The 17,885-nt window shown below is 40.8% G+C and overlaps 1 protein-coding gene across 7 annotated transcripts in view; it reads left to right on the forward strand.

The window, feature by feature from the left end:
• ZMIZ1 (zinc finger MIZ-type containing 1) overlaps positions 1 to 17,885 on the forward strand; it is a 346,192-nt gene that overhangs the window by 48,952 nt on the left and 279,355 nt on the right. For 6 of the 7 annotated variants that reach the window (XM_065670720.1, XM_065670724.1, XM_065670719.1 and 3 more), the window contains exon 2: positions 2,690 to 2,862. The gene's annotated coding sequence lies outside the window, so the exon portion shown is untranslated. Of the gene's footprint in view, positions 1 to 2,689; positions 2,870 to 17,885 lie in introns of all 7 variants that reach the window. The other variant, XM_065670721.1, reaches the window with a different exon arrangement.

The raw sequence follows: 17,885 nt of genomic DNA on the forward strand, positions 1-17,885 counted from the left end.
ATCAGCGTGCATACAGTGAAGTTTAATGAAAACCCAGGTTTAGCTGGTGTAATTGAGGTTTGGTTTTTATGTTTTTATTAAGCTTGGTATAGGAAAGCAACTCAGTTAAATCCACTGCAGAAGTTGACTCACACACCATCTGAGGGTGTTTGTCTTAGCATATGCCTCTTCATTTATCTAATGTTGATGTCAACGATTTGTTGGGTTTTGATACAGTGTTTCCCAGTTTTCTGTTTGTTTCCTTCCTGTAGTGGCTGTGTACCCAAAACATTTTGACATTTTTCTCATACAAATTATCTCTGGCTCTGCCAGAAATTTAGTCAAGTCTTTTGGTATGGTAAGTTATTTGGCTAGGTTTCTCCGCTTAGAATTGGACTTTTGGGTAATGTATTATTTCACTTCATTTTATATTTTTGTCTTGCCTGAGGATTTGAGAATAGAGCAGTCTCACCTTTTTGGGGGCAAGTGATGTTGAGTCAAAGCTACAGCCCTAAGAGGTACTTGTGAAAGATTTCTGTCTCCCTGAGAAGGAGAGACATTTTTTGCACTTAGCCTTCTTTTTTGCCACCTTTTGGTTTTTATGTTCGATTTAAAAATATGCTTCCTCCAAATCTTGTACATCTGCTTTAAATGTAGCCAGTATATCAATTCCTAGCAGACTTTACTTGACAAATGTGGAGGGTTTCTCTTAGCAGGGAGAAAAATGCTGTCTAAAGCATCCTTTTGGCTTAATAATGAACAAGAAAAGCAAATGATGTATTTGATTTAGGGATACAAAAGTAGCGTGTGACTGGGGGGGGAATACTTTTTTCCTTGTATTTTACAGTATGGTCTGTGCTGAGCTACTCAGTAAATATTGATTAGCACCTAGCCTTGGGAAGTACACGTCAGGACCAATTCACTGAGGGTCATTTCTTCTCCTGTCCTGACAATGAGGGAAGTGGCGCCTTTTCCTCTTTCTAAAAAGTATAACAATTTGAGTACTCCAGGTATTGGCTTAAGTTGCTTTGCATCCATTAGTACAAGAGGGCTGAAATCTGACAGCAGAAATGTGATGGAGGTGGAATTAAAAAGTATGGGAAGGTTTGCCTTTAAGGGAGGAGGTTGGGGAGACAGGTTTTTAAGCAGGTACATTTTTGTGTCAGAATCCATTCTTTTGCGTTGTCACATTATTGCTAGGCCTATATATGGGTGAATGTAACAAAGCAGAATAGGTTTTGAATCACTGGTCTTGTTCCTTCTTTAGTGCACATTTTCTGTATGTCGCTTCTATGATCTTTTAGTTTTTCATTGTTTATTTACACTGCCACTGTTACTTCATGAATTCTTTAAATCATTGCCTATCTAGAGGGGAATCTGTACAGAATTATTCTTGCAGCTTTAAGACTTGCTGACAGGAGGAGAGAAAAAGAGAGCTTTTGTCCCCTAGAGAACTGTGGCCATTTAGAACTGGACAGATTTGGTTTGCTTTGAGGGAGATGCTGTGATGGGTGTGTGCTGCCTTTTATGTTGTTTCCTATCTGTTGGAGCCCCTTGTGTGAAATCTCTTTTGGTCTGCTAGGATCCATAAGCAGTTGCATACTGTTAGCAGACAGGATAATTATATTCTTAAAGGATGATAGAGGTGTGTAGGAAAAGGCAAGGTAGCACAGACTTTTTTCCTTATTTTGAGAACTTGCAATTCAGATTTTCCATGGGACAGAAAAGGGTAGAGTTTTCTGTATGAATATGAGCCAAAAAAAATGTGATAGAGAACAGACTGGACATGTTTCCCTTTGCTCATTCCCCATGGAAAACCTTGATTGCCATTTCCTCAAATATGTTAATGTCTTGCATGCACCCTTTAAAATAATTTTCCACTTGATTTTCCTGCCTTTCATCAGAGGCAGGTACTGAAGGTAGGGAGGGGCCCATTAAATCTGAGTGTCTGTAAGTCTCTTTAAATTGATGTTAAGAGTAAGGCAGAGAGAGAGAGATGTGGTATGAGGTAAAGGATTATGGTTTTGTGGGAGTGAAGCTGGATTTCTAAATGGTATCTTTAGTCACAAAAAGGCATTTTTGTTCTGTTTCTCTTTATTCTGATACGTAATATATTTTTCTCTTTGTTACTGAAAGATTCAGTAGAGCTGGAATAGGTTGTCTTAAAAAAATTAGACTGTCTTTGGAAAAAGAATAGTTATCTTAAAAAGAAGTGATTAGTTGCATATACCTCATAATTCTGGGTATGATCTTTCCAGGGGAGAGTACATAAGCACTTGAATGTCAGTATATACCTGTATGTTCAGTATGCATGTTGGAATTTGTCTTTGCCAACTATTTTGATAGTAAATGTGGCTCATTTGAATTTTTGCAGAAGTGGGTGTGAGCTTGACTGAAGCATATTTACTTAATAGAAAGAATGCTCAAGAATATTTTTGAATGGGACTTCATCTCATTCTAATGGGGGACTCTATCCTGTTCTGGCATTAATGCATCTTTGCTTTTCTTAGTAGGTGACTTGACCTTCATATTCCATATTTTGGTAAGGGAGTGAAAGTACAGGACAGCTCAAGTTAGTAATTTGGAAATGGAGAAGGGGCACAGTAGCTCTTCTAAGGAGGAGTTGTGATCTGTAGCCTCTTGAAAACCCATGAAAACTAATACTTGTTTCTTTTCTTTTTTTTTTTTTTTTCCTTTTTCCATCCTTTAGGAAATACTGTTGTGCTGAGGAAGAAAGCAGCTCCCTGCTCCTTTTTGCCCCCCCCCCCCCCCCGCACCTCCCCCCCCCCTTTTTTTTTCTTTTCCTTTCCTCCTTTCTCCTTTCTCCTTGCCTGAATTAGAAGCTCCAGGAATGTGCTAATTGGCGGCGGCCTCTTCAGAAAGGTAAGAGGTAATTGTTATTTGCTTTTCGAGGTGTCTTGCCTGCTCAGCTCCTTCTGGAAAGGAGGGTGATGTTAGCTTGTCTACATAAAGTTTAAACCAGCTTTCTGGTTAATGTAGATTGCCCTTCTAACAGTGTGATGCAAAATGAAGCTTTGTGCACTTCTCTCTCTACTTCTGTGTGCAGGATACAATCCCTTGGGAATAACTAGAAGATGAGATACGTTTTAAATGATTGCAGAGAAAAAAAACTAAGTAACTGTTGTACTGCAGATTAATTAACTAAACCTTTGTTTGAATATCAGCTTAGATGAAAAGACAATGAGGTAGGTCTGGAGAAGCCAAGTTGAACTGTGTCTCGAAGAGTGCTTATTTTATTATTACTGTCTATATACATCTAATCAGATAAATGTAGAATTTTTTTTTGGTTGTTCAGTAGTCTTTTTGGTTTTGGTTTTAAACCTGCTTGTCTTCTCTGGGGTCCTGCATAGTTTCATGGCTGGTTGTACCCCTGACAGATAAAGATAGGAACCAGCTGGAACCCCAGCTCTAGTTCTGAATGGTGTGTTTTTGCGAAGAGTTGGAAACAGATGGCAGTTCTTCACTTCTCCAGACTTCTCTTTAGTTTTGGGAAAAAGTGCAAAATGTGATGAATGGGAGTTCAAATGCAGTGCCTTTTTTTGTATTATTTCTAAGCAATTAAATTTTGTAGTTACCTGGTGATGTGATCCACATGCAATCTATGTCTGTCTTTCCAGTTCGAGACGTTCAGTTTATGTGTAAGGGTATACAAAGTACAGAAGTTAGTGCTGTGATTCATAGGGCATCCAGAGCTGCATGAATAAACTTTAGTCAGTTGCTAGACAAATTGCATGTATATTTTAGTACCAAAACTCAGTGCTTAGATTTGTGTTTGCTTGGGAGCTGGCTGCAGTGCTTTGAGATGTCATTTCCCATTCCATCTTTGTGGTAGACATTAATGCTCCTTGTAGTGGAGGCAATATCTTCAGTCTAGACCTCAGCCATGCCAGTTCACAGTTGATAACTTAAACCAGCTCTGAGGAGGGGTTCTTGCTAACTGGCTGGGCTCTGAGCTGGGGAGGCTGATCTGTGATACACATTCTTCTGCCAGATTTGTTCTGTGGTGCTAACTTTTGTGAAGAGTTTGGAAAGACTGCAATGTAATAATGGCTTAAATTGCCCCAGTGAGATTTGTCAGAGTTCATTTGTCAGACCCCTCAGACTGACTAAGTACACTAACTTATCAAGGATAAGCTGCAGACAGGTAATGTGCCTTGGGATGTTTTCTTTCTCATTCTCCATCTCATTTTTGACAGTGCAGAGGCAAGCTAAGTCTTTATTGAATGGCTGCTACTAGCTGCGTGGCTACCTTCTGCAATAAAGCTAATGACCTAATGGGCACATGTTTCTCAGAGACTTTCAGCTGAAGCAGAGACAAGGAGAAACATACAGACCAGCTAAAGGGTTTTTGAGGAGCTTGCAATTTCCCCAGGGCTCCTTCTGTGTAATTACCTGTCTATCTCTTTGTCTCCTATCTTTTAATGCAGGAGGAGTGTCAGACTCCAGGCCGCTAATCTTTGTTACTATGGAAAGGCTGGTTACACTCCTCCTCTTGCACTTCAGAAATGGCAATCGCTGGTCCCCAGCTGGTTCCTTGAATCTAACTTAAAAATGGATGATAGCTTTTCTCCTTGGTGCCAGATTAGAGAATGCAGCTGCCTGCACTGTTTCAGGCAGTCATTGCCTCTGCCACTGATGCTGCAGCATGCTGAGAGAAGCCTGCAGAATCTGCCTTCTGGCTTCTGAACCTGTTTTCTCCCAGGCAAGTGAAGGCTCTGTAAAATGCCTTTGAACACAGAATTTTGGGGCACACTGAGATGTGGGAGGCTTGGCTGAACTGCAGGCATGGAGGAAAGCTTCTATTAAGATTTCTAGCTCCAGCTGAGTTTTTGTGCAGTTTCTGAATGCCTTTAAACTCCCTGGGTTGGGGGACGAGGGAAGCACAAGGTTTGCAAGCTGTGTTGTGGGATCATGGGCATCAGTTGTTGCTGTCTCCCTCTCAGCATGCGTCTTATGCAGTGATGTGCAGCAGAAATAAGTGCCCTCCTCAATTCATAGGTTGAGCTGAAAGGCTGTGCAAAGCCCACTGCCATTTCTCTCTGGCTGTATGCATCTGTTTGTCCCTCTCACATGGCCCTGGAAATTTGGAGGGGATTCCCTGCCTGCTGCTCTCCTTCCTCCCCTGCTCACGCTTCCTGAGTTGCAACATGTCAGATGGATTGTCCCTCTGAAGCCAAAGCCGTGGTTTGGGAACAACTCCAGCGCAAACACCTTATTCCTGTGCTTTCATTTCTGTCCTTGCCAGGAGAGGGAAACTTTCCCCGTGTTGGACAGGGTCCCCTTCCAGCTGCTGCAGTGACTTAAGCACCCAGGAAATGTATGTTGCTAAACCCCTTTATGGTACCTTTGTAAGACGTGCTTCAACGGTCTGCAAATGTATGGTATTTAAGCAGCAGAGTCTGTATTATCAAATGCAATCATGCAGACTATTCCTCGGGGTGAAAAGCTTTGGGAGGAGAGGCAGGATGTGATAGTGAAATTTGAGAACCAAAGCAAAAGGAAATTCTTGGCCCATGTGTTGGGACTAGAGCAGGTAAAGGAGAGGTGGCGGATGGTGTGTCCTATACCCTATCCTTGACTGGAAGTATTGGAGGAAGACAGAACAGAGTGGAGACTCAGGGTAGGGACAAGGCAATGAAAGAGCAGTCTGGTTGGTGGCCCACAGTTTGCTGCGTTTTGTTTGCTGCCTTTAATGCTGTGCTTTCCTCCCCCATTTCCTCTAACTAAATTTGGGCAAAGATCATTTGCAATTTTTTTTGTTCCTTGAAAGAGCAACTGTACCTCCGTTGGGTTTGTTTCAGATGATGTGTTTCTCAGCAGTGCATCTAGAATTGCGATTTTGCACTGATTCTTGAAAGAACTTTCCCTCATTATTTCCCTGTTTTCCTTTCTCTTATTTGTATCAACCTGAACCATCTCCAAAGGAAAGGTGATACTGCTGCTAGCTAACATTTCGGGTGGGTGGCAGTCTGTATGTTAAGCAGCATCCTGTAATAACTACCTGTCAGTGGGAAGCTACCCTGATTGTTTGTATTTTACTTTTCATATATAAATCAAGATCATAGCTGTGAGCCTTTGTGAGCATTTCAACAAGGTGTTTGTTTCAAGTTGTGGATTTTTTTTGTCCCCCTCGAATCCTTTGAGAAGAGTTTGGGGTTAGGATTTTTCATTCGGTGACTGAATTCAGTAAAATGAAGTGTCTATCAAAGTTATATTGCAGCTTATGAGAGAATGACAGGTTCTTCCAGAGTCCTCAGTTTGCAAAGCCTTAACTGACTCCCAGTTTAAACCAGGACTTTACCAGTGCTTAAGGCCTTTGACTACTTGATTAACTTCTGTGTTAATGAGCCTGTGCTCTCTTGTTTTTTAATGAAACCTTTGATATTTCTCTGATTTTCATTTCATGAAGGTTACAGATTTTAATTTTTAATTCTGATATGGAGAAGATTTAAATCTCAAAAGCTTTATTGGAGAAGAAAACCGATTTCCATCCCAGCAGTGCATTTTTTTCAGGTTATTTTTATGTTTAGAATCTGTTTACTGTGTGGTGTGTATTTAAAAAAAGTAATTGGAAAGCTGGATGCTTGTTTTGTACCCCCAAAAATATGGTTTTAAACATCTTGGATGTTTTTAAATGCACAAAGTAGATGGTTTTAAATGCACAAAGTAGAGAGTTCAGAGCTGGAATTGTTCTTAAATTTCTTTCATAGACAAGGTCTAAGAAATATTAAGCAGCAGAGTAAAAATCTGCCATATATAAGCACAAGAAGCTATGTTAAAATGACAGTAAGAGCTGTAAGAGCTGTGATTTTCAATTTTCTTACCCTTTCAGTTTTTTGGGCCAGCCCTTTTCTGAAGGCAGACTTCACAGGTCCCAGGAAGAGAATAAGTGAATAAGGTTGTGAAGAGAGGTGGTGAAAAGACTGCAAGGGCTTGCCTCAGGCCATCTGTATCTGTATGGAGGGCTATAAGGTACTGCCTACATCCCACAACCCCCCTTCTGTGTCATGTAGCTATGGCAATGACCATTTGTTGTTGCTGGTTAAAGCCCTTCAGTTCTTCAGTGTTAGCAGATCTAGTTCTGGGGCAGTTGGCTTTTCTCCAGTTGCAGCAGTTACAGCCTGCCTGCCTCAGTTGTCCTTAGTGCTATGGGGTTTTCAGTACTCCTCATGGTTGTCATGTTTGAGGTGTACAGACCTACTTCTTAATATAAAACTGAGTTTACTTATTTAAGAGTAAGTCCTATGTGGAGTGGTGTGCTCCTTTGTGCTGCAGCCTCCTCTCCTTCCCTGCTTCAACACCCCAAAGAACTGTGGTTGGGTCATTATTCAACTGCTCCTTGCGTCCACTCACAAGGGTTGAAAGGATGCTTCTGGAGGCCATGCGCCTACCCACCATCATCCCTGGTGAGTAAGTAATTGCCCTGAGCATTGAGGTGGCTGCTTATGCTCTCTGAAGCTTTGCAGGCCTCCTAGGCAGAGTTCTGGCTGCAGTGGAGTGATGGGAGTATGAACTGACAGTCTACAGAAAGGAGTTTTTGGAAGGAGCCTGTGGCACTAATCCATTATTAGTGGCTGAGGGGAACGAAGTGTAACACATGGATATTAGTGTAGGTGGCAGGTTTTGGTAGTTTGCTTTTGCTTATATTACCTGTTAGTCCCTCAAAAAGAAAGCTGGAAGGCCCAAATCGGGTGTAAATGTTGTTGAAGTTAGCAGTGGAAAAAGACCTGGTTTGTTGCCAGATTTCCTTAGAAGTGAAACCTGTTCTCCTCTGCTAAGGAACAGCCCATCTGGGTGCATATTGCTCCATCCTTCAGCTATGTGATGATTCCTGTAAATTCCATATATGTTTCAACAATATGCCCATTCAAAAAAATGAATAACAAAAATCAAGCTAGCTGTATTTTTCTTCCCTAAACCAAGTATTTTAAAGTATGAGCCCAAAATCATGAGTTGATGTTTCAAAACCATCTTTTACAGTTTTGTTTGTGTCTCTTCTACTGTGTCAGGTATATGCATTGTTTAAGGTCTAGAAAATGTGATGCTGCCAGGAGTGCTGGGAGGACTGGGTGCTACTTTTTGCCAAGGTGATGGTGGCAAGGATCATTGTCCTTTCTCATTCCTTTTGGCTTTACTACATGGGAAGACTGCTGTTCAGTTAGCTGAGGCATTACAGCGTCATGTCAGCTGCAGGACAGAAGGTACTTGATCCTACAGAAAGCCTTGTGTTATAAAGAAATTTTGTCTGAAAAATTCTGTGCAGATTTGAACTGGCTGGGTAAATTTATACTGGAAAGTGCTTTATAAAATGTGGTCTGAAACATTTTTGATCTGATGCTGATGGCGTTAAAAGCCAGATGAAGTGCATCAGTGACTCATGGTCACTTACTGCCCTGCTGTGTGATGTAAACCAGATCTTCCTTGGTGCCTTCCCACATGCAGCCTTGTCTGGCTGGACCATGAATTTCAGGCTTGTGCGTATAGTCTGTGGTGCCTAACTTAAACAGGCTCTTCTCTTGAAATCGACCTTTTAAATTGCTTGTGGCATAAATACAAAGTTTCCAGCCACTTCAATAATATTCTACCTGTGGTTTGCCATGATGGGACAGGAATTTAGACCTAGTATGACTCCGGGACTTAGATTCCCCCTTCCTCTCACCTTCTTCTCCACTGTATGAATTTGTTAAGATTTTAGGCTTAATGATCCTTCTGTCTTCTCTGTGAGCATTGTTGCAAAAGAATGGATGTTTAACTTTTCAGGGAAGATAAAGGAAATAAAAAGGGAAGGTGGTGGGGATGGTGTTGTGTGGGGGGTTTATTTGTTTGGGTTTTCTTCCCAAACACATTTGAGTATTTGTGACATTCATGAAATCAATTGAATAGAGATGAAAATTTGGTATATGAAGCAAAGCGCTGTTTGCCAGCAAAATGAGCAGCTATGATGTATTTCAGTCTTCAGATGCTTGGCTAAATAACCGTGACATATGATTTTGCTGCTAGAACTTGAGATTTTGGCGTTCATATGCAACTGTGAAATCTGTAGGCATATACTGTAGCAGAAGCTGTCTTTATTCATATACAGCACATGGTATTTGGCTAGGAGAAAGTTCTTCGCTGTCTAAGAAAGTCAGGTTTTTGATGGAACTGACTGCTGTTTGTGCTTCATATTTGAAATAATTTTTTCCTGGAATGACAAACGAGTTGTCTGTATTAATGGTACTGTTGTTTTCTCCCTGTTCCCAGCACCCCAGTGTTATTTCCTTGGCTCCTTGTTCTTTCCATGCTGTTTCTTTCCAAGCTTGTAATCAGAGTTACAGTGAGAAGTAGATGATATCCATCTGTATATTCCAGCAGGGAAATAGAGCCTTGGTTGAGTTTTGGACTGTGGAACTTTTCCTTCCTCACCTCTCTGTAAAAGCATTTGTGGTATGTTCAGCGGATAGTGGGGTGTCAGTCTGAATGCCCTAATAAGACACTTGGTATAAGGAGAATGAAGAGTAAAAGGAAAAGGATGGAAGTATGCAAGTGGTGGTTCACCAGTGTCACATTAATAGAATCCTCAAATCAAGTGCTCATTCGTTCTAACCAGAGGTTAATTAATCAGAGTGCCTAGATAAAATGATAAGCTGCTTTTAATGAAGTGAAGCAGCTTTATTAGCAGTAAACAAAACTCAAAATATTTGGTGTCTGGCAGATACGGTTTGCCACCAGCTTTGGAGCATGATAGCCTTTTCCTTGCTGCACTCTGCAGGCCGTGCTCTCTGTTTCAGTGTGTGGCACACTCAGATTGCAGGCGACTGAATTGAATCAGAAGCAGGTATAACATTTTAAAAACAGAAGGAGAAATATTGCTTGCAGATCTCTCTGTGCCAGAGACTAGCATTTGCCAACTTTCATACTATGGGTGATACTATTTTTCTTTGAGTTAGCAGGCTTTATGCTTACACAGCAAGCAAGCAAGCAAAAACCATGTGTGGATTTACAAGTGTGATGCTGTTTGAAAAGCAGTAATATGATACTGCCTGGTAACTGCTGGCATAGCCTGAAAGCAATTGGTAGTTATCTACCAATTTGCAACTTAGGAAATGCACCACGGAGATGCTACTTTTGTATATATTTTGGTGGAGTGGCAAAGCCAAGCATGTCACTGGCTGAACTGGAGCAGACTTGCTTACTCTTGTTCAAATGATCCTTTACCCTCAACAGTGCATCTGTGCTGTTGTAGTGTTCCCCAGTGTGTCTCTTGAAAAGCTGTAGAAGCCATCAGATGTGCTACAATATGCATGGCAATGCAGGGCTATAGTGGGAAATAGCTAAAAAGTCATAGATTAAGTGAATGACATGTATAAGGGAAACTTTGTGGAATGGTGAGGCCATTTACATGGGGCTAAATTAAATTAATGTAAATGTCCACATTTAGGTTTGAAATTAACTTCACTTATGACTGTGTATAAAGATTCTTTCTGAAGTAAACTCAAAGTTCATAAAAGTCACCTCACATCAAACTCCTGACAAATTAGCAATGTGATAAGGTTACTGGAGTTCTGTGAACGGGAGAAGTTGAAATGGTAGATGAACGTGATGTGAGAATAGGATGCTGGCAAGTAGATTTTCTTCCCCCACCAGCCTTTCCTTAAAAGACTGTGCTTCCCACCGCCATTCAAGTGTAAATCCCTTTGCAACAAAGGGGAGGCTGGCAGCTCCACCATTTCAAGAGTATAAGTGATCTCGCATGCTTCAGTTGAAAGGTTGAATCCCTGAAACAGAGAATGCTGCTATAGAGGGAAACTCTCAAAAGGCTGGTGAGAATGGCGGGCGGGGGGGGGGGGGGGGGGGGGGGGGGGCGGTAAGCTGTTGAGATACTTGAAAACACACCGGCAATTTTTGTCTTTACCATGAAATGACCTAGAGACAGTTTTGACAAAGGGAAAGCTGCTGTTCAGGTGAGGTTGCAATCACCAGCTCTAGGAGCTGGATTTTACTTGTTATCTCCCTTAGGAACACAGCATGCTGCTCTGCTTGCCAGCACTGTATGTGGTGCCAATATTTTGTCTACAGTATGCATTGAGTCCCTCTTAGTTTTCCTGTTTGGATTTTTTTCCTCTCTAACAACTTTGTGTTGGGAGTCTGAAAGCTTCAGAATTGTAACTTCTGGGTACACAAAATAGAGTAAGAAATGGTGGAACTTGTTTTCACACTGAAAGGATGAGGTTAGTGTAGCACTTTCTAAAAACCTTGTAAATATTTGACTGGCTACTCAGCAACACAGCTGAACTGATTGAGTTAATGCTTAATGTGAGAGCCATCCTGAAGTGCATGGTTTAGGTGATGGTGTGAGCAGTAGTTCCCTGTACAGATATCTGTGGCCTGTGTTCCCCAAGGTCTGCAGATGGGAGGAGGTGTGAGATGGCTGTGTCCACTTCAGGAAGTCACCTGGGTGTGTTCAGGTAGCAGTGAAGTTGGTTTGAGCTGTCCCACCTGACTTTCTCTGCCCTGATGCTAACAACAGGTCTAACAAGAGTGTGGTAATCTGACTTTCAAGTGAGGGTGAGCATCTGAGGTTCTCTATAAGTATGCTTGTATTTGAAGAAGGCTTTTATGCATGTATAAAAATGGTGCCAGTAGGCCGTCGTTAGTAACTGGTCACTAGGGAGGAGCAGCTTAGAGATCAGCAGTAAGTCTGGACCTGAGCATCTTAGCAATGTAAGAAATTGTACATTCTGATACCTGTCATGCCTTGATGATTTATTGTATTGCTGCAGTATTCTGAATGAAATGCTTTCTAGCAGTGGAAAGTTAGCACAAAGATTACATGGAAAATGTTTGCAGCTTTATGAGTAAGTTGAATGAAAATCCCTTTTTTTGTTTTATGTGAACTAATCAGTGCAAGAAGCTTTTGCTTTTCTGATGTAAAGGTTGCTCATTCATAGTGTTGCACCACCTCAGTCCTTCCAAGTGGCAAGAGCCTTAAATATCAGTGCAAATAGGAGAAGATCCTTTCAGGTAATCTCAGTATCAAAATGGAGCCAGACCATCATTTAAGTACATTTGGTTTTTAACTAGCTACTGGTTGTTTATCTGTAACGACTGTACCATATAGTACCTGTGCCCAGTACTGCTGTTGGTTGAAGATCCTAGCAACCTATTAGTCTGATTTAGAGCAAAATCCATTAATAAAGAAGCATAAAAAAGTAGCACTACCTCACCTGCTGCTCCATGAGATAGAAATCTGCAAAACTTTCATTATTGAAAAATTTAACTTAAAATTAACATGGCATTAAAGCACTATAGCCCTTTCTGTAGCTGTGGATGTTTTAACTATTGGGGTTTTTAAACAAAACAAACCAAAAACCAAACACCCCCCCTCCCCCCCAAAAAAAAAACCAACCCACAAAAAAACCCAAACAAACACCAAAACTAAACAACCGCCACCATTTGTTAATTTCTGGCAATAGTTTAGTAGGGACTATGCTTACACTACTTACCCAATTTAGACAGCTTTTGGGGCTTTCAAAATACAGCCAATTTCCAGAGGAGCTGCTTGCCAGTATTGGCATTGGTAAATTTGGAAAGCAAGAAAAATCTCTCATAGATGAAAGAACAAAGCGTGGTGCTGTCTCCAGAGTGCATGCAATGGATGATTAATGTATCTGAATGCTGTAATTGAGAGTGGTGATATTCAGTCATGTGACACTGTGCTGGTTTCTGGTGACTGCTTGAATTTTTTTGGCTCTTGAAGTTCCCTCAGTATCCCACTCTAGGCCTGCTGTAGAAGACTGTATGCATCTGTGGATAGGACTCTAGTGCTGCTGGAATAGTAGTGATGATGTTCAGCTGAATTTGGTGGTTCATCTTGATTTCAGAATCATTCCTCACAGTGTGTATAGTTTTGGTTTGTTATTTTTTTTTTAATGTGCTGAGGAGCTATGTATCTATAGAGAGCTTGGTAGTCTGTTGCCTTGTCAATAGAAAAGGCATTTTTGTGGCAGATATTTTCTGGTTCTTGAAGATCAATTTTCACAATAAAATATGATTGTATTTTGTCTCATTTGAAAAAAAAATGTTAAGAAGAAAATGAGTGTTCAAGAAGGCATTTGTGTTGGGGAAAAGACTTCCACCTTGCACGCTAGGTTTGTTTCCAAGTTAGGGACTCCTTTGGAAAGGTTCAGTAAGTTTGACTCCCATGCTCCTAATCCAAAGCCATAACTGAAGAAAAAAAGGGTGTTTTGTACTGATGTCACCAGTGATCAGACCAGCTCAAACATAATTCCTACACCACACCTTTTTATAAGGCCTGCTAGTGGGCAGACACCTTTGTGGGCACTGAGCATAGCCCAGTTCTTTTATAGCGGGACACAGTGCTGGAAAAGAATGTCATTCTTTACAACCTCTTAGCAGATGGAGAATTGGGATCTAGGCAGTGGTTCTTCTGGAGGGTGATAGCTTATCATGAGCTCAACCTAGATTTAAGCAAAGTCTAGCATTTAATTTCTGAAAGGGTTCAGTAGATGCCACTGTAAAATGAAAGCATCTGTTGGGCCACTGCAAATGTCAACCCTGTATTTCTAGCTGAACACATGGATGCACAGAAAAGCAAAGTTATTTCCCTCCAGTCCCCTGGCAAGTAAATGACATAGATAGGAATAGGATGGATTTCCTGATGTCTGTTCCCCTCTTATAATTTCCAAACAGTGCTTTCTTCTTCTTCGTTGTAAACATGAATCAAGCCAAAATGGCATGCACGGTTAGCTAGGTTTGTGTGTTGGTTTTTTTTTTTTTTCTTTTTTTTTTTTTCCTAGCAAAGCTGAGGGGGGAAGAGGGGACGAGAAAGGGACCGGAGCAATATCGGGGGAAGGGAAAGTCAGGGACAACTGTACCTGCTGGGGGCACTCTTTAGTCCCTGCGGGAGAGGAAGGGGCAGCCTGAGTTGCAGATGCGTTGTTATCTGCAGAATCCCCAGCCTGGGAGAGGCTGCAAAAGGTTTAATGCAAATCGGAGACCTCTGCTATTGTGTGAAACAGATTAGGGCTCATTTGCATTCTTTCTCCTGTAATAATTACCTAGCAAGGAGTGCCTGTTACCATTAGCTTCATTCTGTTTGCCTGTGATAATGCCATCAGCAATCTCTTCTCCATGGATTATGGACAATATGAGGAAGGGCAGTGGGCCAAGAAAAGAAAATAAAGAAATAAATCTGTTGGAGAGAATAGTAGAAAAATATGAATGCTGAAAAATTAAAATGCAGATAATTGTAGTAATAAACATTAAATACAACTGGAGAAATACCATGAGCTGCAGAGCAAAAGTCAATATTAATCTGTAATACCGATGAGGTGTATGGTTTCAAATACCAGTTTAGAAGAGCCAGCACAGGATTTTAACTGAGCTTTATCTATGATGATCAGTAGTTTTGTTCCATTTTCAGAATTGGCTCAGATTGTTCTAAAATAAGCACATCTAGAGATCAATATTATCAATATACAAATATTAAGTCTAAAATGATGCAGTGCATCATAAAATCAGGTAAAATTCAGGAAACTTGGTGTAAGTTTGGGTCCTGGAAGTTAAGCAAAGCAGTTCCCCTGACTCACAAATAAAGGTATATTTTATTTGTTTATTTATTTATTTACTTATTTTCTGTGTGGTTTTGTTTGTTTGTTTAAAATGGGAGAAGTTAAAGAGGAGAAAATGAGTGCAACTAAACATGGAAGACTGAGGGTGCTAAAAATCAGCTATTCCCTCTACTAATTGCATATAGAAGGAACATGAAATCATTGGAACCAGCAGTTGCACTTCTTGCCATTCACTCTCCTTCCCTTGATTTTTGCCCTGTGACCTGCTTGAAAAAGCTGTGGGGGTCACTCCATGAGAGAGGCAGAGCCCTAACATTCCCCATCCAGCTTTGGTTACTTATGGCAGCCCCGCGCTGGTAGCCAGGCTCCTGCTTTGAAGACTCAGCCTTGAGCCTGCACAGCAGCAGTTGGATGGCAGCTGCTGGGGATAGAGCTGGTGAGCCATTTCAGGGCCTTGCTGTATGTCACAGCATGAAAGGTTGTCTTTGAATCCTGCTAGCACAGGATGGAGGGGGGACTCAGTTTGGAAGAAGAAAACATGCCTGATACTCCACATGCGCATCAGCGTCGGGGACTGAGCAGCGTGTGCCTGGGCAGCCTCTGTTTTGGTGCAGATCCTCCTTGCCAATATTTTTACAGTGGGGTAAGTCTATCCTTTGTGGTGGGGAAGTGGGGAAGCAGGAAGCTAAATCAAAGCAACACTGGCTTTAATCTGTGAGGAGCCATCTTAAATGTATTTAAATGTATGTAAGCTTATTTCAGATCTAGAGGAGGTGAGGTGCATAGCTGTGTGGCTTTGAGTGGTTTTTTTTTTTTTGTTTTTTTAAGGGCATGCTATGATATTCACCTTGTCATCAACGTGGAAGCAGCCAGGGATGCTGCCTGAAAAGCTGGTTGTGGCTCTGTAGGGGGAGAGTGGTGTGGGGCTGCAAGGGGTTGTGTTGGTGAGCTGGTAGGCAGCTAATGAACTACCAGAAGAAAGCTTTGGTTCATGTGGCTTGCACACTTTCTGGCTGTTAAGGATTTGGGAGGGTACTGTGTTGCCTGTAAAACTTGACACAACTCTGAAGAGTTTCTAAATCGTGTGAGCACACTTAATATACAGCAAAGTTTTTCATCATTTTTCCCTTACCGTTGGATTTGTATTTTACAAAGATTCCTTTCCACTCCGCGCTGTTCCTGCTTCATCATAGGAATACGTTGTTTCTCATGAGAAAGCAGGATAGTTCTCTGAAATTGTCTACAGTTGAAATATAAAGATAGAAAGGTCCCTTACATTATACACAGTTATCCTACCCATCTTCTGACAATGGCCTCCATTTAATAAATGTTTTGAATAATGGAGGAAAATATTTAAGGATGAATAAGGTTGACATTTCCTGTGTGCTTGGACTTTTCCAACTATGGGTGGATTGCAAATGGAGGCGCAGGTCTGCAGATGAGTAACCAGTGTGGCCTCTTGTGAAATCAGTTTTGTGTGGGTTTGAGGTTAGTTCTTTTGTGTGTGTGTATTTGAGGATTTTCTTTAGCAGTGGTAGCAAGAAGAGAAATTTGGCAACACTTAAAAGTGTCAAAATACATGGATAGGGCTTCCTCCTATGATATCGCTAGGTATTTAGTGTTAATCAGAATTTATATCATTCCAAATGATTAGAGAGAATGACAGGAGACTGGAAGTGTTTACATTTCCTGTGTGAATTTTTTTTTTTTTGCCTTCCCTTTTTGTTTTACTCACTATAATAATGGTAAAGATCACAAACATGACAGGTATACAAACATAGAGGGAAATGAAATTTAGGGGAAAAAAAGGTTGAAAGCACACATTTCTTAAAGAAAACAGGTACTAAATACACACTGAATTATACCAGTATGTTTTATTTAAAAGCAGCAGCCTAAATCTTTTGTTCATCTTCAGACCTTTCTATAGGAGGAGGAAATGCAATTTGGTGCATGGCTAGTTCTAGATAAATCATTTACAAGTTGTTCCATCATTACACAGGAATAAAACAAATAAACCAGCAGCTGATGTAATTGGAAAGGTTTAATGCGTATCATGTATAGAGAAGGACATGGGAGTTTTGAAGTGCTATAATGGAAAATAATGATTATGTACATCTTAAGTGTAAGGTAAACCAGAGCAACATATTTTGGTGTGTGAATAATTAGAGATAATAATAAAAGAATCTGACTGCTTAAGAGAGAGTGCAGTATGATACGTGAAGCTGTATGTTTATATAGAAGCATGTATGCACACACACGTTTTGAAACTTTAAAAGTGATGTAAAGATAACATAGCTTCTTGGGAGGCTTGTATTATTCCTGCAAATTATTTTTCTCCATATGGCCCTCCTTTAATAATTAATTTAGTATAGTCACCATATGTATTTTCAATCTTTTATTTTGATTGTATAGCAATGAATTCCGAGTCATTTGTATTCTAAGCAGTATTTAGGTTTTTTCTTTCTTTCTTTAACCCACTATATGTATGGGTATATTACCAATATCAAGGTCTCCATAATCTGAGAGAAGTGTATCAGAAATTAGTTTTCAAATCCCCTTCCTTACTTATGGCTGAGCTTGGGCTTTGGAGCCCTTTGTTAAAAATCCCCATAAAGGCACATGAACAGATGTGGTTTTGTTGGAGAAAATATCACTGTATTCAGTTTGCTCCCCTCTCAAGTGAAGAGGTGCCGAAATCTCTTGTGCTGTGTGAGCTTAGGAGCTTGCAGACCACAGTTGCTCATCCTCCCTGATTGGAGGCAGCAGCCAGTCACACATAGAAGCAAGGAGGAGTTCGTTTGCTCAGGCTACGTGTGCAGAGCTATACAGGCTGGTCCAAGTTGTTCGTCAGTACTGCTGCATTTGAACATAGGCTTAAGTTTTGGTGAAATGTGTGTCATGTCCTCTGCCCCTCAACAGAAGGTGAAATACCTGTTTGAGACAGCTAAAACATCGTTGGGCAGATAAGCCACTGGGAAATGGACGTCCTGAATTGGTAACATACAATAGCTGAGAGCAGTGTATTTTCAAAAGAATAATTGAAAAAACCAGCAAAAAAAGTAGGGGAGGTTTATTCGTGCCACACACTGCGTTAGTAAATAAAAGGCCCAGAGATTTTCAGTATGTTAAGCTGTCTATCACACATAAATGAGTCAAAGAAACAGTTGTTTATTCTTTGGTATCTTTAGGCTGTCTGTGACAGAGTCCGGATGTGAACCACTTTATAGAAAATGCAAGAGAAGTTGCTTTTCTAAATCACCAGTAGCAAGGCCGCACAGATCTCAGCTGTACTTTCATACATCACCATGTCGT

This window comes from Lathamus discolor, chromosome 3, assembly GCF_037157495.1.
Source record: "Lathamus discolor isolate bLatDis1 chromosome 3, bLatDis1.hap1, whole genome shotgun sequence".
Taxonomy (NCBI): domain Eukaryota; kingdom Metazoa; phylum Chordata; class Aves; order Psittaciformes; family Psittacidae; genus Lathamus; species Lathamus discolor.